Source organism: Stegostoma tigrinum, chromosome 9, assembly GCF_030684315.1.
Source record: "Stegostoma tigrinum isolate sSteTig4 chromosome 9, sSteTig4.hap1, whole genome shotgun sequence".
Taxonomy (NCBI): Eukaryota; Metazoa; Chordata; class Chondrichthyes; order Orectolobiformes; family Stegostomatidae; genus Stegostoma; species Stegostoma tigrinum.
Window position 1 is genome coordinate 88,896,690 of NC_081362.1, and position 12,830 is coordinate 88,909,519.

Below are 12,830 nucleotides of genomic sequence, written 5' to 3' on the forward strand. Positions count from 1 at the left end.
AGGGGAGTCAGACTTGCAAACACAAAGCTCCAAAAGGCAAAAGAAAGAGTCTAAGATTACGAGGTGGAGCAAGTGGCAGTTTGTGAGTTGAAGAGAGTTGTGTGAACCAGGAGCAGGAGATTTCTGGAGGAGATTGGGAGAGTGAAAACCAGGCTAGCATCGACCCTCTCTCCAAACATCAGGTCCCAGCTCACAACACCGGGTTCATCACCCAGTGACTCCAGTATGACCCTCCTCTTTGTACTGTCTGTTGCTCTCTCCCTGAGATTGTTCGCTACATTAAGGTATTCAAGTGTACATTTTCACTTGTCTAAAAGATTGAGAATAATGAAAGACTTTGGAGTAGGGGGTGAGCGGGTGGTCTCCTTTAACGTATACGTAGAATGAATTGAGAGTGAGGAGTTTACTGAGTCTGCTGGCCCCTTGACATAATTCCCACCCACTGAACTATCTACCAATCAGGGTTAGACAACAAATGGCTTTTGGTGACATCTATCTCATCCCCTTCCAACCACTCTCATCTCTCTATCCTCTCTCTTGTGCGCTAACTACAGCAAAATATGTTTATATCGCACCTTTAATACAATGACAATGCCCTTCACACAAGGTCATTAGAAAGCAAATTAAGCCACATGAGGATATAGCATAGTGGATGATCTAAAGCCTGGGCTTTTAAGACAACTGAGAAAGGGAGACAGATATTCCAGGGGAGGGAAGGAGGTAATTCCAGAGCCTGGGCTTCAGGCAGCTGAAGGAATAGCCTCTAATGGTGGAGCGATTAAAATTGGAAGTGCACAAGAATTGGAGTGCAGAGATAGCAAAGGGTTTTCGGGCTGGAGGAGGGTAAGGAGACATTGAGGGACGAGTCCACAAAGCAATTTTGTCGCAAGTGAAGGGACAGGCATCAGAATCTCGGGACAGTCTCCAGTTACATAAATCGGAGAACTCTTGGATATGCGGGAGAGCAGCCAAGAATGAGGTGGAAATTTTGCGCCTGGACCTCACAAAGGCACGGGTGAGGATATCCACCAGCAGGTGAGCTATGATGTGTTGAGGGTAGAATCAGGAGCGCTGTAGAGATGGAAATTAGTGTCCATAGTGATGGGGAGATGAGGCCAGAGGCTCGGACATGACATCAATGTTGCAAACTGCCCAGCCTCATCTCAGACTGTCGCCAGGGAACAGAATAGAGTTTGTGGCTTGGGAATAGGTTGGATACTCACGGCAGCCTTCTTAATAATTTATTTGGAGGAACTTGCTACTCATCCATGGTGGGTAAAGCATCCTATAAGTTAATAATCATCACAATGAGAGCTCATTGAGCAGCAGATGCCATGGAATAAGTACACTGTCTGTTTGTAGGAATACACAAGGTGAACCTTTCCGATTTGAGAGTTGGGAAATTAGATTATTGGCCAAAGTGGGCTCTTGCACAATGCGCAGTTGGGATTGGCAGGAGTTCATCTGAAGCTAACTATTCCCTCCCATCCCCCAACTCCCATGAGACAGAAGCCCTTGCTATGACCCCATCGACAAAGATCAACTCATACATATGGTAAACAAGCCCAGTTTCCAGTTCCAGCAGGCACAAAGCCAAGCTTGCTCCTGGAGAATGTTTGGCATTACTGAGCTTTTAAAGATGTTTGCCCCCCAGTGAGCCTGAGTTACTGCGGCAACATGCACGTTGAGGGGAGGCGATGGTAATGTCAGTGGATGTGCAATCCACAATTTCAGGCCAAGGCTCTAGGGGCTTGGGCTCAAACTCCTCCCTGGTAGTTTATGGGATTTGAATTCAATTAATAAATATGGAATCAAAAACTGGACCATAATAACATTGTCACAGGGAGGTGTATACCTCATGGTATTGTCACAACAGTGTTAATCCAGTGACACAAGTAGCATTCTGGGGGCCTGGGCTTGAATCCTGCCATGGCAGATGGTTGAATTTGAATTCAATAAATATTTAGAATTAAGAATCTAATGATAACTATTGTTGATTGTTGAAAAAGCCCATCTGGTTGACTAAGTGACAGTAGGAACTGCCCATGCTGTAGTCTGAGATAACAAGGTGTAGAGCTGGATGAACACAGCAGGCCAGGCAGCGTCAGAGGAGCAGGAATGTTGACATTTTGGGTCGGGACCCTTCTTCAGAAGTGTGTTTCCTGGATCTCTGATTCTGTTCTCTTTGTACTGATGTGGAAGGCACCACAGCAGAGAACCATTGTCTTCTGTTCTATCAGCATACACAATGTATATATGCTTACGTTAAGCAGCTCCCTGGAGTTAATACACTGTATGAAAATAAGGCTTGGAGCCTGCGATCAGAGTAAAGTTTTAGCACCATTGAGAAGCCAGTCCACGAGGGAGGTCCTGAGTCTACGGACACATTCTGCCTTGGGAACTCATGGGAACATTTCCACTGAATGTCCGCTCCAGCAGCAGTTGGGCCCATCATCCGAAACAAATCTAGTATTTCTGTCTTTCTTTTTATTTCTGATTGCTCGCTTTCTCACCCTTTCTTCTTAACTCCAAGCATCGGCCTGCTTGTGCTTGCTTCTGAAAGGAAGGATTTGCATTTGTATAGCACCCGGCATGATTTCACAGCAGCCCACCCGCTGGCATCCTTCAGAGCCAAAGAAGTGCTTTCTCAATGTGCATTCGCCACTGTGGTAATGTTGGGAAAGGAGCAACCAGCTTGTGCACTGCAAGATCCCACAAACTGCAAGGGTGTTAATGGCTCTCATTGAAAGTTAACTATCAAGGGGTAACTATCAGTCAGGACACTGGACGAAAAACTCTGTTACTTTTCTTCAGAATATAGTCAGTCCAAGGGGATACAGAGAGCACTTGATCTGCTGTTGCCCTCTCTCAGGCTCCTGATCTCCTGCTCTTTGGAGTGAAGCACTGTCAATGTGAAACACTCATCAGGCATTAAGATCAAATGTCCTGCTGCTTAAGAGTTCTGGTGACTGATGGAGAAGGTCTTAGAAATGGGTCAAAGGCACTGGTCAGGTTTCAGAGCTGGAAATTAGAGTGGGGCTTACCTCATGCATCTGTCACTTTAATGTGAGAATAGGTGCAAGCATCAGCGCACTCTCTGTTTGAAGTCTTGCCTGTCTTTTTGTAAATCTATGTCAGTTCTCAATTTGAAGTGAGAGATTATTTTATGGTTTACATTCCCCTCTCTCTCACATGCATACACATATTCGGGTACACACACGCATGCAGGTGAACACAAAGGCACACATGCACACTGCTGTTACACACAGAGAGGTACATGGGACTGTTCACACACATGCACAAGTATGTACACACACCAAGCAGGACACCACGCACACACTCAAGTACATACAAAAATATATCTAAGCACCCACACTTATACACACACACATACACACACACACACACACACACACACACACTGCGCGCACACACACGCACACACACACATACAAAAACACACATGCATACACATATATACTTTGGCACGCATACAAACATATACATACAAAATGACACACACACACACACACACACACACACACACACACACTCACTGCATAAACACACATATATCCATTCATAAGCAAAGGCATACAGATGCATACATACTCTCTTTCACACACACACATACACCACACACATACACAGACACACACACACACACACAAAGACATACACACACACTCACAAACATACACACACACACGTACACATGTTGAATTGTGCACATAAACGCAAGCATGCCCCACATTCATGCATGCATTCTCACACATGTGTGTATAAATATCTGCATAAGCGTACACACGCTCATTCATACTCACGCTCACATCTATACAGTTTCTCACAGAGGGGATTTTTTAAAATCAATGTTCAAACAATTGGAAATGAGACATGATCTTGCTGTTGTGGAACTAAGAAGTTCTGTGACTCCTACTTTGGTGCCAGCCACATTCCCAGCTGGCATCCTTCACCACAGTATTCAAATAAGCTATTGTTTCTCATGATATTCAGTGAGGGATAATGACTGGCCAGGACATGAAAGAAAGCACCTCTGCTGTTCTTCGAAACAGGGCAGTGATGTCTTTGACATTCACCTGAGATGGAGCACAATTGCTTGGTTTAACATCTCATCTGCAGGTAACATCCCAGACTGGGCAGCACTCCCTCGGCACTGGAAGGTCAGTTTTTGACTTCCCACTGGGGTCACTGGAGAGGGACCGGACCCTGCGATCATCCCCCAACAGCGGGGCAAGAACCCATCAACCGAGCCGTGCGCACCCCTCTGGGTCGGCCGTGGGATCTTGCTGTCCTGAAAAGCAGTTGACAGGATTGCTGACACAGCGATCGCGTACATCTTGGGTTTTGCAGCTCTACGCTCACTTGCTGGCCAGCCTGTGATCTTCTTCCCAGGTCAGCCGACCCGGTACTGGGATCACTAGAGGACTTTGGGTCGAAGGCAGTGTAAATGAAGATTTCCGGGACAGTTTTGAGTGGAAAATTATGGCCCGGACATCCAAAGTGCATGTTGCAACATATGGCGCGTTTTCAAAGCTGCTTTTGAACTCTGAATCACTTAAACTCAAACCCAAGGATCTATTTAGGTCGACCTTTTGTGACCGCCTCCACTCGACAGAGTTTTGCCTTTGGGGACGACTGGGGTACTTAAAGTTACATTATACTTTCTGTGCAACTCAGCTCCCTTTTCTCTTCTGCAAGATTCTGATTGAAGTGTTCTTCCGAAGGCCTGACCCCTGATGAGCCGGTCACAGTCTGGTCTGGCGCTCTGGGAGAACCAGCCAACTGAGCTCTCGTTTCCTCTTTTGTTCAGCACCAGTTAATCAACAGCTCGCCTCTTCATAATTAACCCAGGCAAGAGGCAACCTCATTTTCGGCCAGAGGCAGCTTGATTCTCCACAAGGCCTCACAGAGGTGGGGTGGGCGGGTTGTATTCAGGGAGTGAGTGGGGTGGGGTGGTGCAGGCAGTGTGCTGCAGGGGGAGAGGGAGAAGCCGAAAAACCTCCATCCCCGGATTAACAGGCCACATCTAGCCCAGCTTTCCCGATGTTCTCCTGTGTTTTTGGAGACGTTTTCTTCAAACCGTGTTTATCCTTCATAAATATGTCATCACTGACTCTCCGCATCAGGGAGAACTAACCATTCTTCCAAAGCAGACGAACTGCTGTCATTCCCGATAACACCTTTTTTTCATTCCCAAGTCCCAGAAATGTGTAACTTTCTTCACAAGGGACTGAGAATGACTTACTTTGAGTTTCATCAGGCCAGAGCTTGGTAGATCTATGCTCTATATTTTTTTCCATTAGATTCCCTACAGTGTGGAAACAGGCTCTTCGGCCCAACAAGTCCACACCGCTCCTTGCAGCATCCCACCCAGACCCATCCCCCTATAACCCACACACCCCTGAACACTATGTGCACTTTATCATGGCTGATCCACCTAGTCAGCAAAGCTTTATTGTATTAAGTACAGAAGTACAGGAGTACAGCGAAAAGTGTACGGTATCACCACACACTGTGCTACCTTAGGTACGAAGGGTCCTAGGTACAAAACAAGTAGTAATGTAGAGAAACAAACCTTAAAGATACGGCATTAGTGTTGTTCTTGGTACAAGTAGAAAGATAACAAAATAAAGTCACAAGTTATCATTACAGTCCTTCCTAGTATTAAGTGGAAAAATAAAGGAATAAAAGATAGAGTTCCACAAATCTTTCTTACATGCACTTCTTTCAAAGGCTCCATCTCTTCCACTTTGGCCCACACCCTGGGAATGGGGCTTATTATTTACCTGTCACCAGAAAGGGAAGCTGGGTAATCTCAGCCTATATTCCCTGGAGTTTAGAAGAATGGGAGACGATCTCATTGAAGATTCCTAAGGCACTTTTCGCAGGGTAAGCATAAAGGAAATGTCACCCCTGGTCAGGAAACCTGGAAATGTGGGGGCAGGGGGATGTTGGGGGTGGGGGGTGGGGTGGGGTGGTGACAGGCCCAGAAGAAAGAAGTTGGCCCATTTAGGACTGAGATGTAGAGAAATGTTTTCACTCAGAGGGTCATAGGAACCCTCTACATCATGGAGCTATGGATGCTCTATCATTGAGTTTCATCAGGCCAGAGCTTGGTAGATTCTTGGATACAAAGAAAGTTAAGCATTGAGGTAATGATGAGGGACGGCTGATGCTCCATCACAATCTCATTGAGTGGTGGAGCAGGCTCGAGGGGCCGAATGGCCTGATCTAAGTCCTGCTTCTTGTGTCCTATTGTTCTGAAAATCAACAAGAAGTGTTTCAACTTTTTATTTTGTACTATATACATTAGATAGTATTGACGGTTAACTTAAACACTTCCAACCAACCTGTCTGACTACCCATACCCCATGAGCCTACTCCTTATTACCCCACCTCACACCCTTTCCTCCTGGAAAACATTATTAGTTTGTCTCAGAAGGCAATGAGGGAAGGCTTTCACAGATGCAGGGTGCCCGAAATTAAGCCCAACAAATGTTGAAAATACACAGACAAGAATCAAAGGGGTTATACTTTGACTTGATTTTTTTCTCTCCTTGTCCACTCCCTCCCCACTTACACCCAAAATTCTCCTGATGCTTTATGTCAATTTCAGAATTTCCAGTTTGCAGGCTCCAGCTGCCTGCTCTTCACCATCAACATGCAATCCCTTTACACATCCATCCCCCACCAGGGTGGTCTCAGGGCTCTCCACTTCTTCCTAGGGAAAAGGTCTGCACCATTCCCATCCTCCACCATCTTCCTCCGTTTGGCCAAGCTCGTCCTCACCCTCAACAAATTCTCATTTAACTCTTTTCTTCACTTTCTTCAGGTCAAAGGTGTGGCCATGGTTACCTATATGGGCCAGTTATGCCTGTCCCTTTTTGGGGTATGTAGAACATTCTTTGTTCCAGTCCTACTTGGGTTTCTCTCCACAACGGTTTCTTCTTTCGTTCTGAACTTGAAAAATATTAAAAATTTATCAAATTCCCTTCCAATTTCCACCCAGCCCTTACTTTCATCTGGCCCATCTGTGACTCCTCCCTTTGCTTCCTCAACATTTCTGCTTCTGTTTCTGGGGATAGGCTGGGATCGATATTCATTACAAACCCTCCTACTCTCCCAGTTTCTCCGTTTCCATTGCATCTATTCTGACAGTCCAGGGGAGCCTCAGAAATGTCCACCTTTATCCTCAACAGAGGATTCTTTAACACCACCCTCAGTCCTGTTTGACCCATCTATTACTCTTCACCCCGGTCTCCCTGATCTGTACCTAACACACCCCTCCGGATTTTGTCTCCAAAAGATCATTAGCTGCTATTTCCGCCTTCTCCAGTGCGATGCCACAATTAGGCACATGTTCTCCTCCCTGGTCAACCTTCTGCAGGGACTATTCCCTCTGGGACACTCTGATCTAATCATCTTCCATTCCCAACAACTCCTAACACACCAACGGCACCTTCCCTTGCAACCACAGAAGGTGTAACGTGCTAATTTACCTCCTCTGTTCTCACCAAACAAAGCACCAGACATACCTTCCAGATGAAACAGCAATTTATCTGCACTTCAGTCAATCTAGTAAAACGTAGAGTACGCAAGGTAGATTGATCTTAGATTAGGAATAACAGGACGGCACAACATCGTGGTTCTGTGCTGTGCAGTACTGTTCTATGCTCTATATTTTTTACATTAGATTAGATTCCCTACAGTGTGGAAACAGGCTCTTCAGCCCAACAAGTCCACACCGCCCCTTGGAGCATCCCACCCAGACCCATCCCCATATAACCCACACACCCCTGAACACTACGGGCAATTTAGCATGGCTGATCCACCTAGCCTGCACATCTTTGGACTGTGGGAGGAAACCGGAGCACCCGGAGGAAACCCACGCAGACACAGGGAGAACGTCCACACAGAGAGTCACCCAAGGGTGGGATTGAACCCAGGTCCCTGGCGCTGTGAGGCTGCAGTGCGAACCACTGAACCACCGTGCCGCCCATTCTATGTCCTATGTTCTAGTCTGCAGTATTTGCTGCTCACAATGTGATCTCCTCTGTTATAGACTGGATGGTTGCTTTGCAGAACAGTTTAATATGTGCTGTAGTTTACTTGTAATCATGAGACTTTGGAGAAACAGCCAAGCAAATCTTTCAAGGAGATAAGAGATTGGGTTGATTGCTTTAATTTCTGGAAAATCTGGCTTTGAAAGGGCTGCGGGTCCTCCATGCTAATTATCACCCAGCAGCTCTTTCTGGATTTGGAAGTTCTGTTTGGTGTCAGTGTAAAGAAGACACCACAGAAGCCATAGGATTCTTCCCTGAAACCCTATTTCACAGTAGAATTTGTTGGGAGCCAGATGGAGTTTCCAAATACCAGTATTTCAGCTACCTGGTGAAACCAGATGGAGTGGACTGCGACTAAACCACAAAAACCAAATCCACGTTGGTTGGAATCAGAGCTGGGAAGTGTGTGAGTAATGTACAACTGGTAGCAATTAAGCCCTGTCAATGGGAAATGCAGCAGACATGAAAACTGATCATGTTCTATCCTGTGTTTCCGGACCTTTGGCCCACAAAGACCTCGTGTTTTACTCCCCACTTTTGCATTTTTATTAAAAGGATGATCATTCCTACAGACCCTGGTCTTTTCTGTGTCATGCAAGTGTGGGATAAAAATGATGGAAGTTTAATTCTAGGCCATAGTCTAGATGTTAAGCGGTGCTTCTTCAAAGAAGTCTGGTGAATGTTTCTTTTATTCTGGATAGTTGTATGATGATAGTTTCAATGATTGAAACAACGCATTTTCACCAACGGTGGCATTTAAAATCCGAAGGTTATGAGTTCCAGGCCCATTCCAAACTTACAATCCAAAGGGCTAAAACTGATATTGTAGCCGAGGGAGAAGGTGATTGGGTTATGAAGTGATTTGTGATGCAGTGCAAAGTATAATCCTTTATAAATAAGCCTATATCAAGTACAACACCAAATCCAATTAACTGCTGCACTCAGCGGCGATTAACAAGTCACTCAGGCGTATTGCGAAGTCTCTCTGGCACACTCTGGCTAAACTGCAAAGTGCAGTGAGCTAAAATAGGGTTGCAGCAGTCCATTGTGAAGCTCACCAATACATCAGCCTAGATTTCATTGCATGTTTAAACCTGGAGGTGCCTCCTGAACACTGACAGGCTGCTCTTGGAGTTTGGATATTTTTGTTTTTTTTTTGCAAACTTTACATATGTTTGTGTGAAATGTGCGTCTTGTGGAAAAATAAATATTCACCAAGGATCTGAGGTGGGCACTGGGCGATGGTTGTTTAGCAACCACAGCTGGAAAAATTCAAACAAAAGGCCCACATCTCACAGGGGGCCACTTAACACAATTCGCAATAGGCCGCAGCAGTGAAATTCCAGGTGTGGGATTGAGTCAGCAAACTCTTTCCATATCTCTTAGCAAACCATCCAGCCCGCACCAGCTTAATGAGATTGCCAACTGTTTGGGACAGTCTACCCCTGTAACCCACACTATCAGTCCTTATAGAGTCAGACAGCACCCTTCAATCCAACCAGTCCATGCTGAACACAATGCCAAACTGAACTAGTACTATCTACCTGCTCCTTGCCCATATCCCTCCCAACCTTTCCTATTCGTGTACTTATCTAACTGCCTTTTAAATATTGTAACTGTGCCCACACCCACCATTTCCTCTGGAAGCTCAATCCACACATGAACCACCCTCAGCGTAAAAAATTTGCCCCCATGACTTTGATAAATCTCTCTCCTTTCACTTTAAAAATATGCCCCCTGATCTTGAAGTGCCCTATCCTGGGGAAAAGGCACCTACCATTAACTCTATCTACACCTCTGATTATTTTATAAACCTCTATAAAGTCAACACTCAACCTCCGAACCACCAGTGAAAAAAGTCCCAGCCTATCCAACCTTTCTTTATATCTCAAGCCTCCCATACCTGGCAACATCCGAGAGTCATCATAGTGTCCCACAGCACAGGGTCAAGCCCTCTGGCCCCAACAGGTATATGCTGACCAAAATGCCCATCCACGCTAATCCCATTTCCCTGCACTTGGGAAGTGTAGATCCTTCTAAACATTTCCTATCCATGTATTTGTCCAAATGCCTTTTAAATGTTAATGTACCCACTTCAACCACTTCCACTGGCAGCTCATTCCACATGCGTACCACCTCCTGTGTAAAAAGGCTGCCCTGCGGGTTCCAAGATAGCAAGAACTGCAGATGCTGGAGTCAGGGCTAACACAGTGTGCATCTGGAGGAACACAGCAGGCCAGGCAGCATCAGAGGGGCAGGAAAGTTGATTTTTCGTGTTAGGACCCTTCTTCAGAAACTATACAAGTCCCGACCCAAAGCATCAACTTCCCTGCTCTTCTGATGCTGTGTTCCTCCAGCTCCATACTGTGTTATCTCTGCCCCTCAGGTTCCCATGTATTCTTTCCCCTCTTACCTTAAACTGATGCCCTCTAATCCTCGATTCCTAAACTCTGGGAAAAAGTCTGAGTGCATTCACCATATCCAAGCCTCTCATGATCTATACACTTCTACAAGACTCCCCTCAGTCTCCTAAGCTCTAAAGAAAAATGCCCTAGCTTGTCCAACCTCTCCCTATAACCCAGTCCCTTGAGCCTTGGCAACATCCTTGTGAATTTCTTTTGCACTCTTTCCAGTTTGATAACATCTTTCCTATAGCAAGGTGCCCAAAACTGAACACAATACTCGTGCAGCCTCACCAAAGTCCTGTATAGCTGCAGCATAACTTCCTCACTTCTGTACTCTGTGCCTTGAGTGATGAAGGCCGGTGTGTCAAAAGCCTTCCTCACTACCCTGTCTACCTGTGACTACATTTTCAGAGAACCGTGCACCTGAGCTCCAAGGTCCCTCTGTTCCACTACACTCCTTAAGGCCCTGCTATTCACCCTGAAACTCCTCCCTTGATTTGACTTTCCAAAATGCAACACCTCACACTTATCTATATTAAACTTCATTTGCCATTTCTCAGCCCACTTCCCCAGCTGATCAAGATCCTATCACAATTTCTGATAAGCTTCCTCACTGTCCACGATACCAACTATTTTAGTGGCATCCACAAACTTACGAATCATGCTTTGTACATTCTCATCCAAATCATTGATATAGATAACAAACAGCAACAGACCCAGCACTGACCCCTGAGGCATACCGCTAGCTACAGGCCTCCAGACTGACAAGCATCCTTCCACTATTACCCTCTGCTTCTTACCATCAAGCCAATTGTGTATCCAATTTTCCAGCTCTCCCTGGATTCCATGCGATCTAACCTTCCAGAGCAGCCTACCACGTGGAACCTTATCAAAGGCCTTACTGAAATCCATATATACTACATTTACCACCCTGCCCTCATCAACATTCCTGGTCATTTCATCAAAGAACTGAAACAAATTTGTGAGGCGTGATCTCCCACGCACAAAGCCATGCTGACTACTCCTGCTCAAACCCTGTCTTTCCAAATGCATGTATGACTTATCCCTCAGAATCTTCTCAAGTAACTTACCTACCACAGATGTTAAGCTTACTGGTCTATAATCCTCAGGTTTTTCTTTGTAGCCCTTCTTGAACAACGGCACAACATTTGCTACCCTCCAGTCTTCTGGGACCTCGCTTGTGGCTAACGATGACACAAGCATAACAGCCAGGGCCCCCACAATTTCTTCTCTAGCTTCTTGCAGGGATCCTGGATGTATCTGATCAGGACCAGGAGATTTATCCACCTTTATTCATTCTAATACATCCAACACCTCCTCGACCATGATATGGACTGTCCCCAAGTTATCACCACTAACTTTCCCAAGTCCCCAAGTCTTCATGTCTTTCTCCATGGTAAACACACAGGAGAAAATTCATCGAGGACCTCACCCATCTCCTGCGGTTCCACATATACGTGTCCACTTTGGTCCTTGAAGGGTCCTGTTCTCTAAAATAGCCTTACCGAGCCACTCATGTCAAGGGCAATTAGGGATGGGCAACAAATGTTGGCATTGCCAACAGTGCCAATGTTTGAGGAAAGGGAAAGGAAGAATCCAGGTTGGCACTGACAGAGTGCCACACTGTCATTGGTGCCCGTTTCTCAGATGAGATGATGAACTGAAGCCCTGGTTTGGCCTCCCCTGCAATATAAAGGCGGGTATGGGAGTCTTTCCATGCTCCTTGGTGGAATCCTCAACCAACAGCATTAGAAGACATCAAAAGAACCCTGAGCTGCTGGGATCCTGCCATTCTATATTGCTAACTGAGTCTGAGCCTCTGAATTCTAACCAGTGACCATGACCATGTGGTCATGTCTGTGGAGTGTAACTTGAGCCTCCTGCCTCCTGAATTAGAGGTGAATTTGGCAGGTACTGAGCCCGGGTGGGCTCTGTATTTTTGTCCCAAAATATCATGGCACCTTTCTGTGCTCAACCCTCATCCCAAATACACCCTTTGGGAGGGGAGCGGGGGAGGTGCTCAGTGCCTCATGAAATACTGCAGCCTTGTGGATGGATTGACAAAACTGGACTGGTTCACCTCGGAGGAGGGAAGGTTGAAAGGCCAGTCAAAGGAGCCGGGCAAAATCATGAGGTTGGTAACTGGCTGAGGTAAGTGGCATTAACAGGGCCACAGACAGTTATTGATTTGCTGCCCCTCTCTCGTGACAACGTTCATGCTGGGTGCCCTTGGAGAGATGGCACTCAGTGTTTGCCAACACCCCCAAAGCCTTTAGAGAGAAGTGGGCACTGCAGGGGCTAGAATGCCTTGTTATTCCGC